Source organism: Stomoxys calcitrans, chromosome 1 (genome assembly GCF_963082655.1).
Source record: "Stomoxys calcitrans chromosome 1, idStoCalc2.1, whole genome shotgun sequence".
Taxonomy (NCBI): domain Eukaryota; kingdom Metazoa; phylum Arthropoda; class Insecta; order Diptera; family Muscidae; genus Stomoxys; species Stomoxys calcitrans.
In genome coordinates, this window is record NC_081552.1 from 271,266,810 (window position 1) to 271,293,596 (window position 26,787).

The 26,787-nt window shown below is 37.7% G+C and overlaps 1 protein-coding gene across 5 annotated transcripts in view; it reads right to left on the reverse strand.

The window, feature by feature from the left end:
- The window catches only part of LOC106095848 (myb-like protein F), a 210,084-nt gene that overhangs the window by 68,283 nt on the left and 115,014 nt on the right, over window positions 1-26,787 (reverse strand). For all 5 annotated transcript variants that reach the window (XM_013263252.2, XM_059362756.1, XM_059362753.1 and 2 more), the window contains one exon: window positions 18,059-18,116. The gene's annotated coding sequence lies outside the window, so the exon portion shown is untranslated. The remainder of the gene's footprint in view (window positions 1-18,058; window positions 18,117-26,787) is intronic.

Here is a 26,787-nt window from a genome sequence, read left to right on the forward strand (position 1 = left end):
ATGCGCCTTTTATGGGGCCAAGACTTTAAATAGAGATATTGCTCTACATTGCTGCTATATCCAAATCTGGACCGATTTGGGACAAGTTGCATAAAAATGTTGAAGAGCCTAATACAAAGCACTGTCCCAAATTTCGGCGAAATCGGACAATAAATGCGCCTTTTATGGGGCCAAGACTTTAAATCGAGATATCGGTCTATATGGCAGCTACATCCAAATCTGGACCGATCTGTGCGATATTGCAGAAGTATGTCAAGGCCCTTAACCTAACTTACTGTCCCAAATTTCGGCGACATCGGACAATAAATGAGCATTTTATGGGCCCAAAACCATAAATCAAGAAATCGCTCTATATGGCAGCTATATCCAAATCTGAACCGATCTGGACCAAATTGAAGAAAGATGTCGAAGGGGCTAACACAACTCATTGTCTCAAATTTTAGCAAAATCGGATAATAAATGTGGCTTTTATGGGCCTTAGACCCTAAATCGGAGGATCGGTCTATATGGCAGCTATATCCAAATCTGAACCGATCTGGGCCAAATTGACGAAGGATGTTGAAGGGCCTAACACAAATCACTGTCCCAAATTTCAGCAAAATCGGATAATAAATGTGGCTTTTATTGGCCTAAGACCCTAAATCGGCGGATCGGTCTATATGGGGGCTATATCAAGATATAGTCCGATATAGCCCATCTTCGAACTTAACCTTAAAAAGAATCTGTGCAAAATTTCAGCTCAATATCTCTATTTTTAAAGACTGTAGCGTGATTTCAACAGACAGACGGACAGACGGACGGACATGTCTAGATCGTCTTAGATTTTTACGCTGATCAAGAATATATATACTTTATAGGGTCAGAAATGGATATTTCGATGTGTTGCAAACGGAATGACAAAATGAATATACCCCCATCCTTCGGTGGTGGGTATAAAAAGGTCATTAACAGAGGGTACTAAGAGAAGTTTCAATAATAATTCAAAATTTTTATTAGGATTAAGTTAAAGATCTACCAAAATCGTTTTGGAGTAGTCGATCCAACCGAATCCTAAAATTGTTCGATTCATCCGATCAAGTTTGAAAAGAAAACCTATAACGGCAACATTGCTTGTAAGTGTTGACTGTTCGTGTTGCCACTGCTGTTGCTCATTAAAATTAATGATTTTGCCAAACACGGACGACAAGTTTCGTTACCGACAAAGCCGCTTGCCGTTTTTTATTTTGTTGATGTTGCTTATTCGGATGCTGTTGCTCACTTTGGCTCTACAACTGTTGTAGTTCATGTCGTCGTCGTCGGTAACAACAGAAAAACTTGTTCCTTTGGCTTTGAGTGATACCAGGCTTAATCGTAAAGAGCGATTGATTTGAGTTTTACACGGAAAAAAAAATACAACTTTTGGAACAACATTTTTACGGCAGACAAAATTCTTTTATTGAAACTGTGTAACGGTTAGCTTCAACGTATCAAACGTAGCAGCTTCGCTTACGATCGAAGGACCTTTATTTTGATGTAAAACCTAATGCTCTTTAATGACAAAAGTGTTTTGATAGCCGTAAACGATTATTCTTTTACCGGATAAATTATTATTCTCATGTATCTCTCCTAGTAGAGAGAAGGGTGAGTATTTGAGCCCAATGATGAACAAAAATACTCACGCAATTGCACATTGCTTCGTACGTACACAATAAAATAGCTCCAACCAAGCCCATGGGCTTGCAAATAACTGCAATTGTATGCACGTCACTGGTATAGACAGATACTCGCACGCAATATTTTTGCCTTTTGTTTTAGAGCAAAGAGCAGTAAGTAGCTCGGTCGAGTGGAGATGGTAAACTCGGAAAGTGACAAATTTTTAACAATCGCCTTAGGTACAAAACTGCTGGTGTGACTAAAGACAAAAACCATTAGAGCAACTGATATATGTCTGTCATGTACAAAACATTCTTGGTTTGTATATTATTTATGATATTTCTAGTACAACAGGATATAAGCCTTATAATTGGCTGCACTAGAATCACAATAAAATGCACGGTAATGCAATGATTTTCAAGTTACTAGTAATTGAAAAAAATTGTTACATAATCATGAAATTCGTATAAATTAAAAAATGAAATTTGTAAACGATCAAAGCCAAGCAAGTCTCAGAAGCATTGCTTTAGTTTTTTATTAGGGTGCGAGTTCTAAAGATGATTTGTAGTGAGTTGTGTTTCCTGGAGTCATTATAGTCACAAAATGCGAATATTATACGGAGTACATGCAGGCTCATTCCACAAACTTCTTAGCATACCATGTACTTTGCCAGAAACACGATGAATATGGTTCGTCCAGTCTGTAATGATCGGGTCCACCCGGTACTGGTCTAAGGATTGGAATAGTGTGTCGTTCCGCCCAATGTAAAAAGCTCCCTCGATGTCAATGCATACCGCCAGTGTGTAGGTCTTGGCATCGAAGGATTCTTCTATTTTATGCACAACCTCGTGCAGGGCAGTCTGCACAGATCTTCCCTTGACATAGGCATGCTGTATGTAGTTGAGCATTTCGCTGGACGTCCTACTCTTTATCATGGTGTCCACAATACGTTCCATCGTTTTGAGTAGAAAAGACTTAAGGCTTATAGGTCTGTACGCCTTTGGTGTCGCCAAACTTGCATTACCAGGCTTGGGTAAAAATGCAGAGCTTGCCTCCTGCCAGGCTTTCGGGGTCTTAATCACGCTGTGAAAATACAGGCAGGATGGGGCACCAGATAGTCGGCCTCCTACTGTAGTAACATCGGAAATATTCCATACAGTGTATACTGTTGATCGTCATTACATTTTAAGTCGATCTAGACAAGACACCACTGGCGGGCGTTTCAGGTGCCTGATAAGGGCCGCATCATCAGCGCCATCGTGTTCACTGAGCCTCCCATCTGCCGGCTTACAGTGCTTGGTTTGCTTGTCTCTGGTATGTAAGCTTACAATTCAAAAGGGATTTCCTATGGAATCCAGTACACCACAGCACCACAGCAAACTAACAATACCTTCATCAAGCGACCTTCAAGCTTCTTGTAACTGAGCTAGTGTTTGTCTATCATCAAACACTAGCTCACCACATTTTCACCACAATACAGATGGACATCGAAACCTGTTTTTATACCCACCACCATAGGATGGGGGTATACTAATCTAGTCATTCCGTTTGTTACACATCGAAATATTGATCTGCGACCCTATAAATTATATATATTCTGGATCCTCTCGATATTCTGAATCGATCTAGCCATGTCCGTACATCCGTCTGTTGAAATCACGATAGTGGTCAAACGCGTAAAGCTACCCGCTTTAAATTTTGCACAGATATTGATGTAGGTCGTTGGGATTTAGCAATGGGTCAAATCGGTTCAGATTTGGATATAGCTCCCATATAAACCGATCTCACGATTTGACTTCTTCAGCCCCTGGAAGCCGCAAGTTTTGTCCGATTTGGCTGAAATGTTGCATGTAGTGTGTTGTTATGACTTTCAACATTTGTGTTAAGTACGGTCCAAATCGGTCTATAACCTGGTATAGCTAGCAACTTAAATTTTAGTGGTTTGACAAAAGTTTGGTATGTAGAATAAAATTATGCCCTTCAACTAAATTTAGTTTGTATAAATTTTAGCAGAATCCACGCTTTTACTTGTTTCACCTTCAACCATTGGATGGGGGTACATTAACTTCGTCATTTTGTTTGTAACACATCGAAATATAGACCATAAATTATATGTATTCTTAATCAGCATGACTCTTTAAGTCGATTTAGCCAGTTGGGATTGCAAATGGGCCATATCGGTTAATATTTGTATATAGCTCCCATATAAACCGATCTCCCGATTAAACTTCTTGAGCCTCTGCAGGGCGTAATTTTGCTGAAACTTAGCACAGTAACTTTTCCTATCACTTCTAACATACGTGCTAAATATGGACTGAGTCGGTCCGAAACCTAATATAGCTCTCATGTAAACGGATCTTCCGATTATACTTCGTAAGCCTCCAGAGGGCGTATTTCTTATCCGATTTAGATGAAATTTTGCACAGTGACTTTTTCTACAACTTCTAAGATATATGTCAAATATGATCTGAATCTATCTATAACCTAATATTTAACACCTATATAAATCGATCTCCCGATTTTAGTTCTTGAGCCCCTATTGGGCTCAATTCTTATTTGATTTGGTTGAAATGTTGCACAGTTACATCTACTTTGGGTTCCAACATCCAAGCCAAGTACGACCCAAATCGGTTCATAACCTGTTATATCTCCAATACCATAAAAATTCTTATCCATTATCCTTTGTTTGGCTATAAAGAGGTACCGGGAAATGTTTTTTTAGGCCTTTACTCGTTTTTACGTTCATAATAACGAGAACAGGCTTCATGTATGCCAATCGAATGGATTGAATTCCAACAATTTTGCGGGTTATTTTGATGCGACTGGAACTCCACCCATATTTTCTAAAATAAAAGGACATTCGTTATTATGTCTCTAAACTCGAAAAGTTGTATGAGTTCTTTTTTCGTGCAAATGCTGTTAAATGGAACCTTGTTGTGAAAGGACTTGCGCTTTGTTGTGTAGCTGACCGTTCAATTAACGGACAACATCTAAACATTAAATGAAATAAATGTCAGTTTTCCTCAAGTAGGTCGGTCGAATGGCCAAATGGCTGTACGCAATGAAGACGTTTTACCTTCTTCATGGTCTGGCACCAAAAATGTTTTGATTCGCCCATAATTAGATAATCCGAAATGGATGTTCTGCAGGCATGTTCAACTGATGAAATTAAACTTTACTTTAGCCTAATTTAAATCCAAATGTGTTTTGTCATTCTTGCTCGTCCTCTTTCCGTCCGACTCCACGCAGCCTTAACAAATTGCAAAACCACCAAGGCAAGTAAACGAATTTCTCTCTCACCTTGGCCACAATTCAAGTTTTTTGCTTGACCCTTACCCATGTTGTCCACTGGACCGGTCTAAATCTTCCCATTCCAATTCCATAGTTCTCAACTCACACACACACACACACAAATAAAAACACCTGCTGCAGCAGCGAAATGGTTGGAAGCAAACGGCAGGAAACTCTAATAAAAGTGTACTTGGAGATGCAATAAAACTTTGTGCCGTCTGCTCAGTGTTCCGTCACTCACTTGGCCTGTCTAAAAGGAGCAACAACGGTACTACCAAGCCGGGAAGGGAAAACTTTTCTTAAACTCAAACAAATTCACTTCATGTAAAACAAGGTAAACACAACAAAGACGATATTTGCGACTTTTAAAAGAAAGTCCTAAATTTAAATTAAGTTTTTTTTGTCATTGTCTCCTAGAAGGCACTCAAAAGAGGAGACGGTGAATGGGGGGCCAGCGGCAGTGAGCAAATTATGCCTGCAATTCAGAGTAATAAATTCAATTTTGTGCCAAGGCAAAGTTTCCCAATGTCTGTTTATTCTATTCTGAAAAACAAACACCGAGAAACCGAAAAATATAATTTTTTGGTAATTACTTCTTGAAGTCAATGCGGAACAAAAACACGTAAGAATGTGATGAGTTCGGTCGGGCCGAATTTTGGGTACCCACCACCATGGATTCTGCTTAAAATTTCTACAAACCCATTTTGCAAAATTTTAAATTTTTAACGCATTTAGACCAAAGTTGGCACGATTTTTTAAGGCGTGACGAAACACTTCGTGCAAAATTTCAGATCAATCAGACAACAAGCGCGGCATCTAGGGGCTCAATATGCAAAATCGGGAGATTGACCTACATCTGGATATAAGCCGATACGGACCATCCGGGAGTAATTTTAAACGCGAATTTAAGTTTTTATACCCTCCACTATAGGATGGGGGTATACTAATTTCGTCATTCTTTTTGTAACACCTCGAAATATGCGTCTGAGACCCCATAAAATATATATATATTCTTGATCGTCATGTCATTTAAAGTTGATCTAGCCATGTCCGTCCGTCTGTCTGACGAAAGCACGCTAACTTTCGAAGGAGTAAAGCTAGCCGCTGGTTTAAAAGAAATGTCCATACTCACTTTAAGTATATGAACTAATTGCAATGTCTTGGAAAATAGGATATGTTCCCATAGCTTAGCAAATTTTTAACAAACCAGAAAATTCTTATAAAGCGTAGGACAATTTTTATACCAATTTTGTGTAAATATTTTACTACATTATACGACACCCTTCTTTTGCAGTGTCCGTCTGTTGAATCATGCTACAGTCTTTAAAAATAGAGATATTGAGCTGAAACTTTGCACGGATTCTTTTTTGTCCATGGGTAGGTCCAGATTTGGTTTTAGCTGTCATATAGACCGATCTCTCGATTTAAGATCTTGGGCCCATAAAAGGCGCACTTAATGTCCGGTTTCGCCGAAATTTGGACAGTGAGTTGAGTTAGGCCCTTTGAAATCCTCCTTCAATTTGGTCCAGATCAGTCTAGATTTGGATATAGCTTGCATATAGACCGATCTCTCGATTAAAGGTCTTGGGCCATAAAAGACGCATTTGTTAAGGCCTTGGACCCATAAAAGGTGCATTTATTGATCGATTTCGCCAAAATTTGTGACAGTTACTTATGTTAGGCCCTTGGATATCCTTCTTCAATTTGGTTTGATTCGGTCCAGATTTGGATATAGCTGCGATATGTACCGATATGCCGATTTAAGGTCTTAGGCCCATAAATGGCACATTTATTGTCCGATTTCACTGATATTTGGGACAGTGAGTTGTGTAGAGCCCTTCCACATTTTTTATACCCACCACCATAGGATGGGGGTATACTAATCTAGTCATTCCGTCTGTAACACCTTGAAATATTGTTCTGTGACCCCATAAAGTATATATATCCTCTCGATATTCTGATTCGATCTGGCCATGTCCGTCCGTCCGTCTGTCTATCGAAATGACGATAGCGGTCGAACGCGTAAAGCTACCCGCTTGAAATTATGCACAGATACTTTATATTGATGTACGTCATAGGGGATTGCTAATGGATCATATCGGTTTAGATTTGAATATAGCTTTCATATAAACCGAATTCCTGATTTGACTTCTTGAGCCCCTGGAAGCAGCAACTTTTGTCCGATTTTCATAATGACCTTTAACAATTGTGTTAAGTGCGGTTCAAATCGATCTATAACCTGGTAAAGCTCCCATACTACCCGATCTTCGGATTTGACTGCTTGAGAACACTGTGGCTTACATTTTGCACACAGTATTCTCTTTTGACTTCTAACAAGTGTCCGAAGTAAGTTCCAAATCGGTCTATAGCCTGATACAGCTCCCATATAAACCGATCTCCCAATTTGATTTCTTGAGCCACTGGAAGCCGCAATTTTCATCAGATTTGGCTGAATTTGTGTATATGTAATACCTTCTACTCCTTAATACCTTTTCTTTGCTACCCATACTGCCTAGGGGTAAAGGGGCCCAAAATCCTCAAGATCCCGTTGGTACTTCCCTGGTCCAATTTTTTATTTTTGTTTTTCCACATTCGTAATGTACTCGCTAAAACCTCTTATTTGAAGCCCATATTGCCTAGGTTAGAGAACCTAACCCCCATTCTTTAGTGGTGGGCATAATACATAGCATTTTTAAGTGTCCGGAGTTGACTCCGGAGTCGGAGTTCAGCAACTTGCCAGGAGTCGGAGTCGAGTCAAAATTGCTCAACTCCGCAGCCGTGTACATTTAAAATTTCGAATAATTTTAAATAAATTTCCCTTTACGGAAAAGATGCGACAAGCACTTGAATACGTTTTTATTTTTCAATATTTGTGAACGACAAAGAAGCTGAAAAGTCGTCTCTATGTTCGATATATCTGGACTGCCATAATTTTCCGATGCCATTTTTGAATATTTCATTAATAGACTGCAAGACTGTGCAAGATATGACCCCACGTCCGACCCGTGCGAACTCATTCAAATGGGGAATGTTATTGCCTTAAAGTGTATTCGATGGAACATTTGCCTTAAATACATATGCAAGCAAAATGTGCTGACTGCTGAAGGAACATCGTTTGTGCCATTCCTTTTGCGTGGGACAAAGTCTTCTTGCAAAGTACTTTGGAGTTTGTATCCTTTATTGAGGTTATAACGATTATAACTCTGAATAAAAAAATATGAACACATCGCTCGTGTCCCTCCCCCACTGTATCCTTCATTATTATGATAATGTACATAAGTGGATTTCATCTTCCATGTTGAGACCCAGAAATTGGAACAGCCCGAACAGTGAAAATAAATGAGAGCTAAAAAATGATGATTCTTTGCAGATACGTATCGGGGCCATTTCGACGTTGCCCATCCGATGTTATTACGTCGTTCCTCTGGCGAACGTACGTACGTACGTATTTGCTCTCAAGATGTTGGCAATGATACGAAATGTAATTGTATTTTGTACACATTAGACCGTTTCGTTTGCATTGGGCAGGAAGATATAATCTTGACTTTGAATCGTTTCATTTGGCAGGGAGCAAATAGCAACTGTTGCTCCAGCTACTGTCGCTTGGCATTTTGCCACTGCTGTCTGTCTGTCTGTCTGTGTGTGTGTGTGTGTGTGTGTGGAATGGTGTGGGAGGTGCCTCCTCGATGGGCGGCCCATGGCAGGCGGGCCCAGCTCACGTAAAGGATACAAATGTAAATATGATGATAATTTTGAATTACTCGTTCGTTGGTCGCTCCTCTTGCGCCTTCTCCAGCAGAGCGATGTACATTTGACTTGAGACGGCAGTGGGGGATGGGGGGAGGGGTGCTATGTGTCAATAAATGCCACATGTTTGTTCATTTCCTTCAATTTATTTTTCATTTGGTTGTCATAGTACCGAGGCTTCTCTATGGAGCTGCGGCTGGCGGGCGAGGAGCCGAGTTGAGTCGAGTCGTTTGGACGTGTGTCCCTTTTTGTGTGCCGTTCATGTGAATGATGAACATAAAAGTCTTTATTTGTTTTAAGTGTTCAAAAGAAAATAAATTGAAGTGGATTCTTCTCTTTGTTCTGATTTTTATGAGACATTTGGGAAAAGTGAGTTCATGTGGCAGGGAATTCACATGGCAGATAACCGAACAACCAACATTTCTATCCCCAATGATTACATTTTCGAATCCTACGAATCCATCCCCAGGACGACATATTTCGTATTTAAACTTAATTCATTTGCCTAAATTGATTTAATAAATGTATTAAAATCAAATGAACGAACACATCAGGTGATATAGGAATTGTCCCAAATTTAAAATACTGCGCCGAAAGTGATGATTTTGTTAGTTTGCGGTTTAATGGATTGGATTGCAATGGGATACATGGTTGACTTGAGGGCGTACAATTGAAAGCCGACTAAATACAATGAGATCTCTCACATCACATGAGGACGGCCATGAGTCCTTTACTTACTTACTTTCGATGGCCATTACAGAACATTGATTCGTCTAGCCGAACGAAGTATAGATTTCCAAGCGCCTCGATCTTCTGCGTTCCTTCTCCAATCTCTGACATCCAGTTTTGAATTGTCTTTCTCCATTTGGTTACGTCATCCCATCGATGTTTTGGTATGTCCGCTTTGCGTGTTCTATTATGGACGCCTTCAAAAAACTTCTTTGCTGGAGCGTCTTCATTCATTCTGACAATATGACCCAGCCAACGCAAATTTTGTGTTTTGATGCTTTTATCTATGCTACCGTCGTCATACAGCTTGTGGTTCATACGAGGCCTATATTCCATCCACTTTGTCTTTTCTCCATTTTACCACTTTCGTTGATTAGTTTTCGACAATTTCAAAGACTAATTGATTCTTTCTTCCATAGGCTAGTAGCATATGGAAAAAATGCAAATTTTTGCCCATGAACGTTTCACTAAGGAATAGGGGCAAACTTCTCACTTATCAATGAATGCAGTCCGATTCAAGTTTAAGCTCAATGATGAGGGGCCTCTTTTTATAGCCGAGTCCGATTTTAACTCAAGGATGTGTATCAGCAAGCGTCATTCTGCAAAGTCATATATTCAGATTTGGAGGGATACCAAACTGAGATATACCCAATGCATGACAACCCCCAATGCATAGGGCAAGAGTTGCCTTTCTTGCCCTTTCCAAAATGTTGGATTTGAAGTTCAATTTCCTGTCCAGCATCTATGTCATGTCAAGTGAATAAATCTTAGGTTGATGGCGTGGTGTAACACCACCAAAACACCAATTTGCTACCCCATAGAGCATAAGTCTTGACCATCTTCGATTTCTAGCGTTCTGACTAAGTGGAAATCAACTTGGATTTAGGGGCAGATACTTCTATTTATTTGATTGGCACAAGGGGCTATGTCGTTTCAGTATGGATATAGTGTTCATATAAGGCGACCTCCGATTTGAGTTCTCATTCCCTAAAATACTCATGTTTTGTTTAAAAGATTGAAATTTGGTTTATGAAGTATGCTTGTACCTTCGCACATCCACACCATTTAGGATCCATATAAGCCTATTAGTAAATATAACCCCATCTTAAAACATCAATTTTACCTCTAACATTCGTACCAAGTATCGTTCATGTGAATCCATAAACAGATATATTCTCGATATAAATCGATCCATTGATTTTCTTAATCTCGTAGAAGCCTTTTTTATACCCACCACCGAAGGATGGGGGTATATTCATTTTGCCATTCCGTTTGCAACACATCGAGATATCCATTTCTGACCCTATAAAGTATATATATTCTTGATCAGCGTAAAAATCTAAGACGATCTAGACATGTCCGTCCGTCTGTCTGTTGAAATCACGCTACAGTCTTTAAAAATAGAGATATTGAGCTGAAATTTTGCACAGATTCTTTTTTTGTCCATAAGCAGGTTAAGGTCGAAGGTGGGCTATATCGGACTATATCTTGATATAGCCCCCATATAGACCGATCCTCCGATTTAGGGTCTTAGGCCAATAAAAGCCACATTTATTATCCGATTTTGCTGAAATTTGGGACACTGAGTTGTGTTAGGCCCTTCAACTATATCTATATTTTGATATAGCCCCCATATAGACCGATCAGCCGATTTAGGGTCTTAGGCCAATAAAAGCCACATTTATTATCCGATTTTGCTGAAATTTGGGACAGTGAGTTGTGTTAGGCCCTTCAACATCCTTCGTCAATTTGGCCCAGATCGGTTCAGATTTGGATATAGCTGCCATATAGACCGATCCTCCGATTTAGGGTCTAAGGCCCATAAAAGCCACATTTATTAACCGATTTTGCTGAAATTTGGGACAATGAGTTGTGTTAGGCCCTTCGACTTCCTCCGTTAATTTGGCCCAGATCGGTTCAGATTTGGATATAGCTGCCATATAGACCAAATCCTCCGATTTGGGGTCTTAGGCCCACAAAAGCCACATTTATTATCCGATTTTGATGAAATTCGGGACAGTGAATTGTGTTAGGCCCATCGACATCCTCCGTCAATTTGGCTCAGATCGGTCCAGATTTGGATATAGCTGCCATATAGACCGATCCTCCGATTTATGGTGTTAGGCTCATAAAACCCACATTTATTATCCGATTTTGCTAAAATTTGGGACAATGAGTTGTGTTAGCCCCTTCGACATCTTTCTTCAATTTGGTCCAGATCGGTTCAGATTTGGATATAGCTGCCATATAGAGCGATTTCTTGATTTATGGTTTTGGGCCCATAAAATGCTCATTTATTGTCCGATGTCGCCGAAATTTAGGACAGTAAGTTAGGTTAAGGGCCTTGACATATCTTCGGCAATATCGCACAGATCGGTCCAGATTTGGATGTAGCTGCCATATAGACCGATATCTCGATTTAAAGTCTTGGCCCCATAAAAAGCGCATTTATTGTCCGATTTCGCCGAAATTTGGGACAGTGCTTTGTATTAGGCTCTTCAACATTTTGCCGAACTTAACGCCTTTTGGGTGGGAGATTTCATAGATTTCAAAAATTTTAATTTAAGAAATTTAAAAAAAAATCTTTTTTGGCAGTCATAAGTCGGCAGTCCTTGTGCCAAATATGGTGAGTATCGGTCATCAAATGACGATGTTATTACAAGTGGACGAACACTGCTATTTAAATTAATTTGTATCTCATACAAATATGGTTGTCTTAAAATTTACCTTATACGGTAAAAAGGTGATGAAATAAGAAACATTTTGAGGTAAGTTTGAAAAAAATCGTTAAAAATTAAAACAAATAAAAGCATGCTAAGTTCGTTCGCGCCGAATCTTATATACCTTCCACCATGCATAAAATTTGTCGAGTTCTTTTCCCGGTATCTCTATTGTGCTGTTTCAGGCTATAGACCGATTTAGACCATATTTGAGACGTATGTTGAAGATAATGAGAGAAACCGTTGTACAAATCCGATAATATTTGCGCTCTCTAGAGGCTCAAGAATTCAAGATCCCAGATCGGTTTATTTCACAGCTATATTAGGTTATGGACCGATTTGAACCATACTTGGTACAGTTGTTGGAAGTCATAACAAAACATGTCATGCCAAATTTCACCCAAATCGAACGGGAATTGCGTTCTCTAGAGGTTCAAGAAGTAAAATAGGGAGATCGGTTGCTGTATCAGGCTATAGACCGATTCCGACCGCATTTGACACGTACGTTGGAGATTATGGGGGAAGCCGTTGTTCAAAACTTCAGCCAAATTGGATAATAATTACGCCTTCTAGAGGCTCAAGAAGTCAAGTTCCCAGATCGGTTTATATGACAGCTATATCAGGTTATGAACCGATTTAAACCATACCTTGCACAGTTGTTGGAAGTCATAACAAAGCACGTCATGCTTACTTTCAACCAAATCGGATAGTTATTGCTCTCTCTAAAGGATCAAGAAGTCAAGACCCCAGATCGGTTTATATGACGGCTATATCAGGTTATGAACCGATTTCCACCATACTCAGCACAGTTGTTAGAACTCATACCGAAACATTTCATGCCAAATTTCAGCCAAATCGGATAAGAATTGCGCCCTCTAGAGGCAAGAAGTCAATATCTAAGATCGGTTTATATGGCAGCTATATCAAAACATAGACCGATAAAGCCCATTTACAATCCCAACCGACTCTAATAAGAAGTATAGTTTGGTCCATATAATTACATGTTTGGGAGATATTGCATGCAAATGTTGACCGTGGCTGCGCCACAAAATATCTATCCGCTTAGTCCAATTTTTGCATATTATTTCCAACCTTTCGGAGATGCCGGTCACGAATAAATGGTTTAATGTTGTCTTCCAATGTGTCAATTGAAGCGGGCGGGTCTGTATGGACATGAGCCATAACATAGCTCCCAATAAAAAATAGTTTAAAGGCGTCAAATCGCACGTGAAATAAAATGTTCACCGAACTTGCCTCTCAATAAGTCCATTGTTACGCGTGCTGTGTGGCATGTGGCACCGTCATGCAAGTCAAGCTCTTGCATATTGGGCAAAAAAAGTTGGATATTATCTCACGATAGCTCTCACCATTCGCGATTCGCATCATATATATCTTTGAAGAAGTACGGTCCAATGATGCCACCAGCCCATAAACCGCACCAAACGGTGACTTTTTCTGGATGCATTGGTAGCTCTTGCAATGCTTCTGGCTGCTCTTCACTCCAAAATCAACAATTCTGTTTTTTAAGTATCCATTGAGCCAAAAATGAGCTTTTTTACAGAGCACGCGTTTTGATAATAAAATTCAATAATTTGCAAGCGTTCTTTGTTTTTAAGGTGAATCAGGGTTAAATTATAAATCAAACTGAAGATGGTTGTCAGTGAAACAAAACACGAAACGTGAGTGAGCTATTTAAAGCAGTATAGCCAAAAAGATAATAGCTAAAAAGTCACCCTTGAAATTAAATTTTTGTAAAATTTTTTATTCATGAGGTTTTTCTTTATCGCATCGCCTTATGTTTAAGATTTTGTAAATCTTAAAAAAAACTCATCAAAATATGATACAGGAAAACTAATTTGTATAAAAGTCACCACCCTAATAAGTCGTCAACAAGGTTTCTTTGCCTTTGCCGGCAAGTCAATTTAGGGTGATGAATTTTTGATATTTTGTTCTCAAAAAGTATTCCTTGTCGTTCAGTCGGAAATGTAGATCTCGACAATAAAGGACTCAAAAAAATTGTCGTTTGGGTCTTAGCGTCGGGGGGACCGACCCTCTCCTGTCAATAAAAACAACACTAAACTGTCATGTAGGACGACCGAGAATATATTGTATTCAAATGAAAGGACGTGTCAGAGGGCAATCCCCTACCAAAAAAAGAGTTAAAAATAGTAAATGAAGGCCGATCCGGATAGAATAGGACAGCAATAAAAAGCCCTTGGTAGCAAAGTTCATTTTTTACCCTCAAATTGGGATAGACACAGGAGGACCTGCGGATCTTTAAAAAAGTGGTATCCAAAGTGGTAGCTTTGAAATATAATTTTGAAGGTAGATAACCAATACAAAAAAATTAATTTGTGTGCATCTGAACGGGACCCGTAGCCCTGAATATCTTGACCGCAACCTTCAATATGCTTGACATTGACATGACAATAATGGGCTCAAATAACACGTATTTGATAGTAGAAAACGAATTTAATATCCTAGCACCCCTAAACAGGACTTTTCTCCTGACCGTGTGCAAGTATAGGGCTCAGATGAAATAAAAGAGTGTAAGGAGGCACAGCGGAGCGGGCCCTGTCCAGCTAGTCTATTATATAAAACTCAAAGTGTGTTTTTTTTTGTTTCGAATAGACTCGAAAATGGCTAAACCGATTTTCCTGAAATTTTCATAGACTGTGTAGGATGGTCTGGAAGGAATTTTAGGCTATAAAATTTTTTAATATTTGAAGGGGGCGGACCTTCCCCCTAACTCCAAAAGCACCGCCCAAAAATAAAAGTAAACCGATCGGAACAGTATGTGACTCAAATGAAAGAGAGTAGTGTTCCAACTTGATGTTAAAAATCGGGGATCGTCCTGACCCCAAAACCCTCTCAAATTCGCATATTGGACGATAATGTCGATATAGGTCTTAAATGAAAGCTTTTAGGGAGTAGCTTACGAATATCGTCTGCAAAGAGAAATAGGCTATAGTATTTGTTGATATCGTAAGTGGGCAGACCATCCACCTTACCCCAAAAGCTCCATCCAAAAATAACAGTGGGCCGATTCGGACAATATGGGACTCAAAAGAAAGGTATTCGGGAGTAGAGTATTATTTTGAGTCCAGTACATTGAGTCCAGGTACCGCCATGGGGCCGCTCCTACGCTAATCACAATATAGAACTAAAATGAAAGATATTACGGAGTAAATTACGATTATGACTTGGAAGGAGCAATAGGCTATAGAATTTGTTGGTATCGTTAGGAGGCAGGCCCTCCCCTTCCCCTGAAAGCACCACGCAAAAATAAAGGTGGACCGATCGGGACAATATGGGACTCAAATGAAAGGTATTCGGGAGTAGAGTATTAATTTGATAATAAACATTGGGTCCAGATACCTAGGGGGCCGCCCCTACCCTAATCACAATATAGATCTAAAATGAAAGGTATTCGGGTGAAGATTACGAATATGGTCGGAAAGCAGCAATAGGCTATATAATTTGTTGATATCGGAAGGGGGAAGTCATGATAATATTAGACGCCAAAATCGTTCCTCAAATGGGAATAATTGCCAATCATGGCTATATGGGGTACATATAGAGGGTATAGTGTTTTGGAGTAGATAAAAAAATTGTTCTGGGCAGATACATATGGCATTAAAATATTTTTCGCGGGATGTCAATGAAGGAGCAGCGGAGCGGTAGTCTTTAATAAAAACTCATCAAAATATGTTAAAGGGATATTAGCTTGTAAAAAAGTCATTACTACCTAGTTTTATAAATGAGAAATTGGCACAATGGTGTTTATGAGATTTGAAAAGTGCACAATTACAAAAAGTATATTAAATCTTGAAAATAATCGTCCAAAAAATTCATTAGAAAATTCAAGGGAAATTTGAGTTAACATGATGTTTTATTCCAATCTTCCATCGAGTTTTAATGTTCATGGAAATATAAGAACAAAATTTCGAGTGATTCATGAAAATTTAAGAAATTACCATTCCCTTTTTCCCGGGATTGTAAAAAGCCGGAAAATGCATAACCATAGCGGGGGGTTATAAAAACACTCCTTACCACGACTGCCATATATAGGGTATTATTACTAAACGAATTTGTTTGTAGGACCGCAAAAAATGTCGGTGTTTGCCGACTTAAGTTGCTATTTGCTTGTTATATAAGCAAGTTATAACTGGCCTGGTGTTTTGTTTGGCCATAAAATTGTTGTATTGTTGTATAACATATGTATCTTGAATTGAGTAAAAATTACCACAACCTATTATAAATAACAAAAAACAACTTAAACTCCTATCTAATTTCATATCTGGTATGTGAATGTGAGTGTACTCAAAGGATATGAATATTTGCCCAATAAATGAAAAATCACTTTTCTGCCATTTTGTGGCCAGAGGTGCTTAGGGGAAATGTTGTTTTTATTGATTACTGGACATACCATTAGGAGTTACTGGCTGGCATTGAGACAAACGTGTTCAATGCGTTGTTGGTCAGACATCATTGACATGATGCGTCGAGGGCAAGACTGATTCAACTATCGATTCGGTGAGCACTAACATTTTTATGGGCTTAAAGTTCGCCTACATTGAATCTACAATAATACACTTTTCAGCATGATTTGTTTTTATAAGTTTTAAGGAATGTTCTTTTTATGCATAGAAAGCAAAAGAGAGTCATTGGGAATTATTACAGAATTCCACAATCCTAATTGTTTTTATATACAAGGAATAGTTGACCACCATAGGACCTGAAAACGTGTTCTGAACTGAATGAAAAACTTCTTTTTCTGAACAATCTGTGGGAGAACCATTTGAACAATGAGCTGTCAGTATTTTAACAGATTGGGTTACGCTTCTGTTGATCTCATTCATACATGTTTTGCACATTGACTAGCAAGGAATGTCTATGTGTTCATGAGATCAAAATTGTCTTCTGGGCTCTATGAATAATACAATAATACATTGACGTGGACCGAGAGTGAGTGCATTTAATTTAATTTTCGCTGTATTTATGCAATCCCAAATAAATCCGATTTCATAATTGAATAATCGAAAAAGTAACAAAAACAAATGCAAATGCGTACGAATGTACGCTTGTGCAAGTCATTTAAATGATCTCAAATGCAGTGTAAATTATGTGGATTTGTTTTTGGATTTAGTTAAATCGAAATCATTCAATATGCAATGTCAACGTTCTTTACGTCTTATAAAAGCAGCCGGAAATAGAGAACTTCTATTTCCTAAAAAAAATTTATTAAAAATTTCAAATTTGTTGAGAAAGATGAGAGGAGGGTTTGGCTCCTGCTGTTAATCGACCTTGAACTGAGCCCCGGTCCAACCTAATATTCATAAAGCTATTCCTAGTAAATAGTAAATTGTTTATATGTACTATATACAGGGCTCTTGCTAGACATGCAAGGCGTCATTGTGCTTGTGATCCATGTACTTATGTTAATGGAATAGAATCGCATACGTATTTGATTTTTGGTGCTATAGGACATTTGCGAATATGTATGTAGTGCCAAGTACAAACATTAACCCATAGTGGCCACTTATTGAATTAGGCATTGAGTGTATTGTGATTGATTGCAAAAGTTGACGCCTCTCCTAGGATTTGATGAAGGTGATGAAGATCATTATCGCATGTAAACTCCATGCGTGTTACACAGCCCTTAGTATCAACGGTTATGTCCAAGCCCAATAAGTCAGTCAAGATATTTATGCTTCCGAATTATGTGTGGCATCAGAGGACACTTGCCATTCTAGGTATATGTGAAAATCAAATAAAAAAGCGAATATAAAGACTGCTGAAGAAGATAACGATGAGAATGATAACGACCCTCGGTTAAATATTGTACACATTTTATAGATGTCTGACAAATTTATAAGGAAATAGTAAAGGGAGTGTTAAATAAAATGGTTTCAATAGTGTTGCCCAAACCTACTTACTTTTGGTTTGAACCCGCCAAGGTGAAATGTCCGTTGCATGGGAATTTTAAATCATAACCTGTAATAAGATGTAGAAAAGAAAAACAATAAATATATTTATACTTGACATTTTAATTTTTATCTAGCAGAAAGCATAGAAATGTATTTCTCTTCGTCATTGTTATTTAGTTAGGTTAGGCCCGGCAGAAACCCACCCCCGTTGAATGTGGTGTAATCCTCAACATTTTCTAAACTGCCATCAATACCATGCAAAGTTGTTTTAAAAGAAATGTAGACCTGCAACTGGAACATAAATAGACAACGTTTTCAGTAGTTTGCGCAATGTTCTTAGAATGGACACCATTGAAACCGGATTATCGGATCACAAATTTCTATCCTGTACTAATTGTTCTGGAGTGGTTATTGACGATTTATCCAGAGATGAGATAAGGAAAATATTTGACACAGGAACACAGAAAAAAAAAACAAGTAAAAGCGTGCTAAGTTTGACCGGGCCAAATCTTATAAACTCTCCACCATGGATCGCATTTGTCGAGTTCTTTTCCCGGCATCTCTTCTTAGGCAAAAAAGCATATAAGAAAAGATTTGCTCTGCTAGTAGAGCGATATCAAAATATGGTCCCGTTTGGACCACAATTATATTATATGTTGGAGACCTGTGTAAAATGTCAGCCACTTCGAATAAGAATTGCACCCTTTTGGGGGCTCAAGAAGTACAATAGAGAGATCGATTTATATGGGAACTGTATCGGGCTATAGACCGATTCAGACCATAATATCGCAACAAAATACGACGTGCAAAATTGCATTCCAATCGAATAACAATTGCGCACTCTAGAGGCTCAAGAAGTCAAGACCCAAGATCGGATTATATGACAGCTATATCAGGTTATGGACCAATTTGAACCATAATTGGCACAGTTGTTGGATATCATAACAAAACGCGTCGTGCAAAATTTCATCCCAATCGGGGATGAAATTTAAGACCCAAGATCGGTTTATATGGTAGCTTGATATAGACATGGACCGATATGGCCCATTTACAATACCAACCGACCTACACTAATAAGAAGAATTTGTGCAAAATTTCAAGCGGCAAGCTTTACTCCTTCGGAAGTTAGCGTGCTTTCGACAGACAGACGGACGGACGGACAGACGGACGAACATGGCTAGATCGACATAAAATGTCGCGACGATCAAGAATATATAAAATTTATGGGGTCTCAGACGAATATTTCGAGTTGTTACAAACAGAATGACGAAATTAGTATACCCCCCATCCTATGGTGGAGGGTATAAAAATTGTGGGAACCAAAGTAAATAATCTACGGTTAACTGGTGAACCTTCAACTGACACATCTACAGTTATAACTTCTTTATCTGATTTAATTTTCTACAATTATAACAACAAAATCCAAAAAAAAAATCATGACGTAGCATCGTGGATTAATCGAAATTTACAATCCTTAGTAATGATGAAGAATTAACTCTTAGTACAAAGAAGAAGAAAATCTACAAGGGAACGAGAAAATCGTCTTAATCGATTGAGTAAGATAGTTAAAACTGCTACACAGGAAGCTACGAATATGTATTAATAAAACAGTCTTTCAAAATAAAGGGAGACCCCAAGAAATGCTAGCAATTTCTAAATATAACCTTAGGGCGAACAACAAGCGGTGATGTTGTATAATATTATAAATTAAAACTAAGATACAGCCTAACACCTCAATGATCATTTTTACAATTCTGTAATGGCTTTGAGAGAAGAAATCAATTGTTACTCTAGAGAAAGTTGGAATGATTTAATATCACTTTAGCGTTGTCACGATGTATATGAATTCCAGAGCATAATCGAAATGGATATTAAAAATATGCTAAAGGCTATGGAATAAAAAAAAACAGGTTTTGATAGAATTCCGGTATCATTGATAGCAGAGTGCTCGAGGTAGCTTATTCCGGTAAGTGTGGTAATTTTTGATAGAGCAATAACTGCTAGTTTTTACCAAGAAATGCTACAAATACAAAAAAATCATACCAATCCAGAAAGAAAAATTTGCTAACACAGCCTCTAATTATCATCCAATGTCTGTATTATCTGCTCTCTATAAAAAGTTTGGAAAAAATTTAAACATTTACAGCTCAACTCTTACATGGAACGGGAAATGCTTCTGGGATGCGGCAGTGAGAAGGCCGTAGTCATCATTGTTATAAATTAAGTATGCAGACGTCTAGGCAATGCCTTCACTGGCGTTGGTACAATGTTTTATGATCTCAGCAGATCTTTGATGTAGTTGATCATAACGTTGTAGTTGAAGAGCGGTGGTTTTATGGACTAAGAGGTCGTGAACGAAAAACTAACTTACGAATAGAAGGCAGTATGTAGAAGTCAATGGTTGCAAAACTTCCATTTATTGTGTAGTACGGAGTACCTTAAGGAAGTGTACCCGGTCCATTGCTGTTCAATTTGTATATAAATGGCATATGCAAATGATTTTTTCATGTTTTATTTGTGATAACTCAGCTCTAAAATCGGCGAAAAAACCAAATTGATCAAATTTGAGCCTCGTCATTTTGGGAACTATGATTCTATAACTCTGTCAAATAGTGTGGTGGTGAATGAAGTGAAAGTGGTAAAATACGTGGGTACACACATACAGAATAATCTTCAATGGAAAGCCCAGACTGACAGCGAGAAGTCAAAAATATCGCCTGTTGTTGGTGTATTGTGTAAACTTCGAAATAAGCTAGACGAGAGAGCAAAGCTAATGATTTTTGAATCTTTAATACAAATTAACTTGAACTATTTATCGCTTATATGGTTGTAAAAAGAATGCAGATTTAAACTCCTTACAAATATTGCAAAACAAGCCCCTAAATAATGTATGAAGGCTACGAGGTATGCACCCGACATTGTCACTATATCGATATATTGCGAAAGCTGTCCTTCCAATAAAAATCATTTGTTGCTTATTACATGTATAAAGTCGTACACAGTATTACTATCACAATCCTAGGCAGAACCCAGTCCTGAGAATCGTTAGATGTCGCCTGGAGATGACCAAGCAAAGAATAGAATGCAATGGCAGATTAGAATTTAATGATTTACATAAATATGTAAAACAGTGTCCATCATTTTCAATATTTAAAAATAGATTTAAGACATTTTCAATAGGAAATATGCTTAATCTCATTATCTAATGTGTGCATATATTTATATATATATATTTTTATTCTTGATTTTCTTGTTTATTTTCAACAAAGAAATATGTTGTGAAATGGCCTACATAAAAGGCACTGAGTGAGGCACTTAGAAATTTGTGTTTTATTATATGTTCATAAAAATTAAATATAACAAAATAAATTTAAGAACTCTATCCATTTTCCGACGTAAGGTGTTGTCCAAATTTTGTACCCGATTTCGCTGAAATTTGAATGAGTCAGTTGATTTAGGCTCCTCGATATCCTGATTAAAGATGGTTCACATAGGAGACGACTGATTATGCGATTTTATATTTTGACATGAAATTTGGAACAAGAAGTTTAATGAAGTCCACCTACATCCGATTATGGTCTAAGTTGAGCCTTATTTGGATATATCTCTTGTGCCCATGTATTTCGGCCATCATTATTTCGTTCTTTTTTTATACCCACCACCAAGGGATGGGGGTATATTCACTTTGTCATTCCGTTTGCAAGACATCGAAATATCCATTTCCGACCCTATAAAGAATATATATTCTTGATAAGCGTAAAAATCTAAGACGATCTAGCCATGTCCGCCCGTCTGTCTGTTGAAATCACGCTACAGTCTTTAAAAATATAGAGATAAACTTTGCACATATTCTTGTTTTGTCCATAAACAGGTTAAATGCGAAGATGGGCTAAATCGGACTATATCTTGATATAGCCCCCATATAGACCGATCCGCCGATACAGGGTCTTAGGACCATAAAAGCCACATTTATTATCCGATTTTGCTGAAATTTGGGACAGTGAGTTAAATTAAGCACCTCAAAATCCTTCTAAAATTTGGCTCAAATCGGTCCAGATTTTGATATAGCTGCCATGTAAACCGATCCGCCGATTTAGGGTCTTAGGCCCATAAAAGCCATATTTATCATCCGATTTTGCTAAAATTTGGAACAGTGAGTTGTGTTATGTACTTTAATATTCCTCTTCAATTTGGCTCAGATCGGTTCAGATTTGGATGTAGCTGCCATATAGACCGATCTCTCGATTTAAGGCCTTTCGCCCATATAAAGCGCATTTGTTGTCCGATTTTGCCAAAATCTAAGACAGTTAGTTGGTTTAAGCCCCCCGACACCCTTAATTCATTTGGTCCAGATCGGTCCAGATTTGAATATAGTTGCCATATAGACCAATCTCTCGATTTAAGGTTTTTGGCCCATAAAAGGCGCATTTATTATACGATGTCGCCGAAATTTGGGATAGTGAGTTAAGTTAAGCCCCTCGACATATTTCTACAATTTGACCTAGATCGATCAAGATTTGCATATAGCTGACATATACACCGATAAGTGAAAAAAGAGAAAACAATGAATGGTGCAAAAAGTTGGAAAAAGTTTGATGCCTTCAAATTAGCTCAAAAAGAAAATGTTAATACGCACTCACTGAACCGTTCACAGAGAACACGTATAAGTATACTAAATATATCGGCCACATTAAAGTGGAGTTCAGTACACAGAAAAAAAGTCGATAAAAATTAGAAATTTAATTGAATCGCTTTCTTTTAAAAAATTAATTGATTCAATTTTTTTGATAAAATATGATTTTTTAATATGAATTAAAAATATTAATTGATTTAATCTAATTGTGCTAGAAATATTTTAATTTTCAATTAAAAAAAACTAATTGAATCAATCACTTTTTTTAATTGAATCGAAAAAAGTTTGTATTACAAATTGGTGTTAGAATCTTTACCCCTTCTTTAATAACATCTGGAATATAGCCTTCATTTGATTTTACTTAAGCACCATATTACATATCGTCCTCTATAACTTTAATGGAAGGAGATTTCGGTAAATTTACAGCAATACCATGGCAGCCGATTGAAAAAAAAAAATTCCAAGCACTTCAGTTTTTTAATTCATGGATAATTTCAAGATTTTCCTTGGAATGTGCAATTTCTTTAAAAGATAGTAGCTAAAAAATCACCCTTTTTGCTATTATCCTAGATATTAGATATTTGCAGAACGCTAAGCGAAAAGTATTTGCTACAAATTTGTCAATTTAGAATTTTGTATGTAGTTGGCTATCCATAGCAGGCATGGGTGAAATGACCCATTTTATTACTCATCACAACTCACATGACTGGATGGAGTTAAGCAATCCATGCCCTGTACAATAAAATGAGTGAATGACAGGATATATAAAGTTTTTGTTCATTCGTTCGTCTATTACTTTAACTGACAGCTGACGTTTATTTACAAGGATTGAACCATATTGCCTTACCGTCGCAGTAGTGGGTATAACGACTCATAATGGCGTTGGTAGGAGAGCATCTCTACATAATTAATCTACACTTATTTCACATTGTTTACAACATATCGGATATACTCGTACATACACATGAACTCCACCACATAAATATTTTAATTGGCGTTAATTACTTAAATAAGAATCTTGCCTAGCTGGTGGAAAGGTGAGATGTAGACTTCATTCTTTCCATTAAACTTAAAACGGCAAGCATCACTATACACTAGATTCGTAGTTATACCGGGGGAGAGAGAGGAAGAACAACGAGTAGGTTGAAGGAGGTTAAGAAAATGTCTCTACTACGGGAACAAAAGCATCTACTATTTACTTAAAAAAAACTCTTAGTGTCGAAAAAAGAATACGAAAACTTTTCCATCCGCGAATTAATTTTTCTTTTTTTAAGACTAGTTATGTGAATCTATTTAAGAGTATAAATATGCAATAAACAAATGTATCCAGTGCGCTGTTCTATTAATGAAATTATGAAAGGTATCGCCTTATGGGTACAAAATTACCCAATCTGAGGTTTTTTATACCTCCATATATCCCCAGTATACTAATTTCGTTATACTGTTTATAACACCTCGAAATATGCGTCTGAGACCCCATAAAGTATATACATTCTTGATCGTCATGTCATTTTAAGTCGATCTAGCCATGTCCGTCCGTCTGTCTGTCGAAAGCACCCTAACTTTCGAAGAAGTTAGTTCCACGTATTATATTTTGGTGAGTCTTTATTAATGATTAGATAAAATCTTACATATATGTAAGTTGATTTGTAAAAGAACCTCGCGCAGGTAATGATTTAAGAAATTTCAGAAAAATTTAATTTCAAAGTAGTTTGTGCGTAATTTTTTTTTTCTTAAATTCTAGTAGAATAAGTTTTATTTCAGTGTTCAATTGGCCTAAATTCATTCATTCGTGCAAACGGAAAACACTTTTGAGGAAAAAAAATCAAAAAGTCATCACCATAATGCTGGAGACTTTAAAGTAGTGGAATACCCATACCCCATACATTTGACATTTGCAGCTCACAATTACCAAGCTTTTAAAATTTTTTTGCACTTTGTGAGTAGTGGACCACAATTTAAATTGGTCGCATTCACTTAGCAATTTTTCTTCATAGTTGTCTATTTTTTGGAATCGAACATTTGAAGCGGGTTCAGTTAGATATGAAAAAGTGTATATTAATTTAAAAATATATATAAAGGGCTACAGATTCTCTGGCGGGGACTTAGCCACCTCCGGAATCCCTTAGCTACTGCAAAGGTTCCCATATTAACCGATCTTCCGATTAGTCTTCTACGGCCCCAAGAAGTTTTAATTTGTGGCAAATTTGATTTGTCGCCCCAGAGACCTATCTACGCTTATGGCCATAGTACAACATCTCTTTTGTTACTTCTTACAGACAACTTGCGGAGTGAAATTAATGCCAGTAAGAACTGTGCCTAGGTTTCCTTGGACTTAACGAAGGCCTTTAATTCTGTTTTTTATGCTATTGTGAATATTAAATTCAGAGAACAGCTTAATTTCACATGCTCCGCATGTAGGCTAGTAATGACGTATTTGCATTGCAGATTTAAGTTTGTAAGCATGAAGGCAGGGTTTCTGGTCGACCGTGTATTCTGTAGGTGTCAGTGTTGGAACCACTTTTTAAATGCTATATGTTACGATCTTTGCACAAGCCTATGTGATGTCCCTTGTAGATTATTTTTTATTTGCTGATGATGTTTTACTTGCCTTGAGTGGTGATCTTCAGCCCTCAATACCTTGGATATGAAAAAGTGTATATTAATACGTCCTTGAATCGTGGACTTCAAGGGATTCATTATTATTAAATCCCCGAAAATCTAGGGCGATAATGTTTGGTCAGACAGACACTGTCAATTAGCATAAGTGTCTGGGTGTCATTATTGACAATTATCTTAGTTTTGAGCCCCATGTGAATATGTTGGCCGGCACAGTGTATAGCTCAAGGCTCATGCGCCTTCGAGAGGCTCAAGAATTCAATCTAAAGATCGGTTAACATGACAGCTACAATATATCAGGTTATGAACAGATTTAGATTTAGTATTTGGCACAGTTGCTGAAAAGCAACAAAACAAAACACCTTTTGCAAAAATTCAGCCAAAGAAGTCAAAATGCGAGATCGGTTTGTATGGCATCCATGGCAGATTATGAACCGATTTAGGTCATTCTTGGTACAGTTATTGGAAGTTAGAACACCTCGTGCAAAATATCAGCCAAATCGGAAAGGAATTGCGACCTCTAGAGGCTCAAGAATTTAGGATCCAAGAGCGGTTTTGTATGGCACCTATATCAAAATATGGAGCGATATTGCCATTTAAAATGCCATCCGAACAAAACTGAAAGGAAGTGTTAGTGTAAAATTTCAAGAAGATTTACCTTTAAAAATAGAGTTCTTTCGACGGACGGGCATGGCTAAATCAACTCAGAATGTCAAGGGGATAAAGTACATAAGTACTTTGACAAACGGCATGACGAAATTAGTATACCCCCATGCTACGGTGGAGGGTGCAAACACAAATTGTTCAAATTGGACTCATAGCTTATATTCAAGCTGCCACTGGAAAGAATCTAACTGACTTGTTTCCTCATTGTGCACTTGGGACAAGAGACGCTATGGTTGTGAGACCGTCAAATGCCTCACCATTGACCACACAAGAAATGTTAATTGTTATTTATTCACTCGTAAACGCAAAGTTATGGATGAAATAGCAAGAATGAAGATATCCACCATAACTTAGGGAATTTAGGAGTGATGTAAGTACAACAGAGCATTAGTATGTGCGTTCCTTACGTTCCCCTGATTGTTACTGGTGGGAAAAAAGTAAAATTAATGCCATTACTCGTTAGAAAGACAACAGATGGGGAACATATTTTATTTCTGGTGATTTGTGCATAAAATGTAGCGCATATTTTTCAATTCAGTTAAGAAACTCTGGAATATTTGTGCGGGGGACAAAATAGAAGTGAAAATGAACGCCTTTTTGCAGTGGTGCGATGTATAGTCGTGTTTTTTCTTCTACCTTGGAGGAAAATGGGTGTTTGCCAAGTAGAACTACAAATAATTCCACTGCATTAGGTCGTACTAATTTGGTGATTTGTAAACAGTTCTGAGCTTGCATGTGTGCACTTTGTATAGTCGAATAAATAGAGGAGCTTGTTTGCATATCGAACAACTGAAAGAGTCAACGAACCTTCTCTCAACCC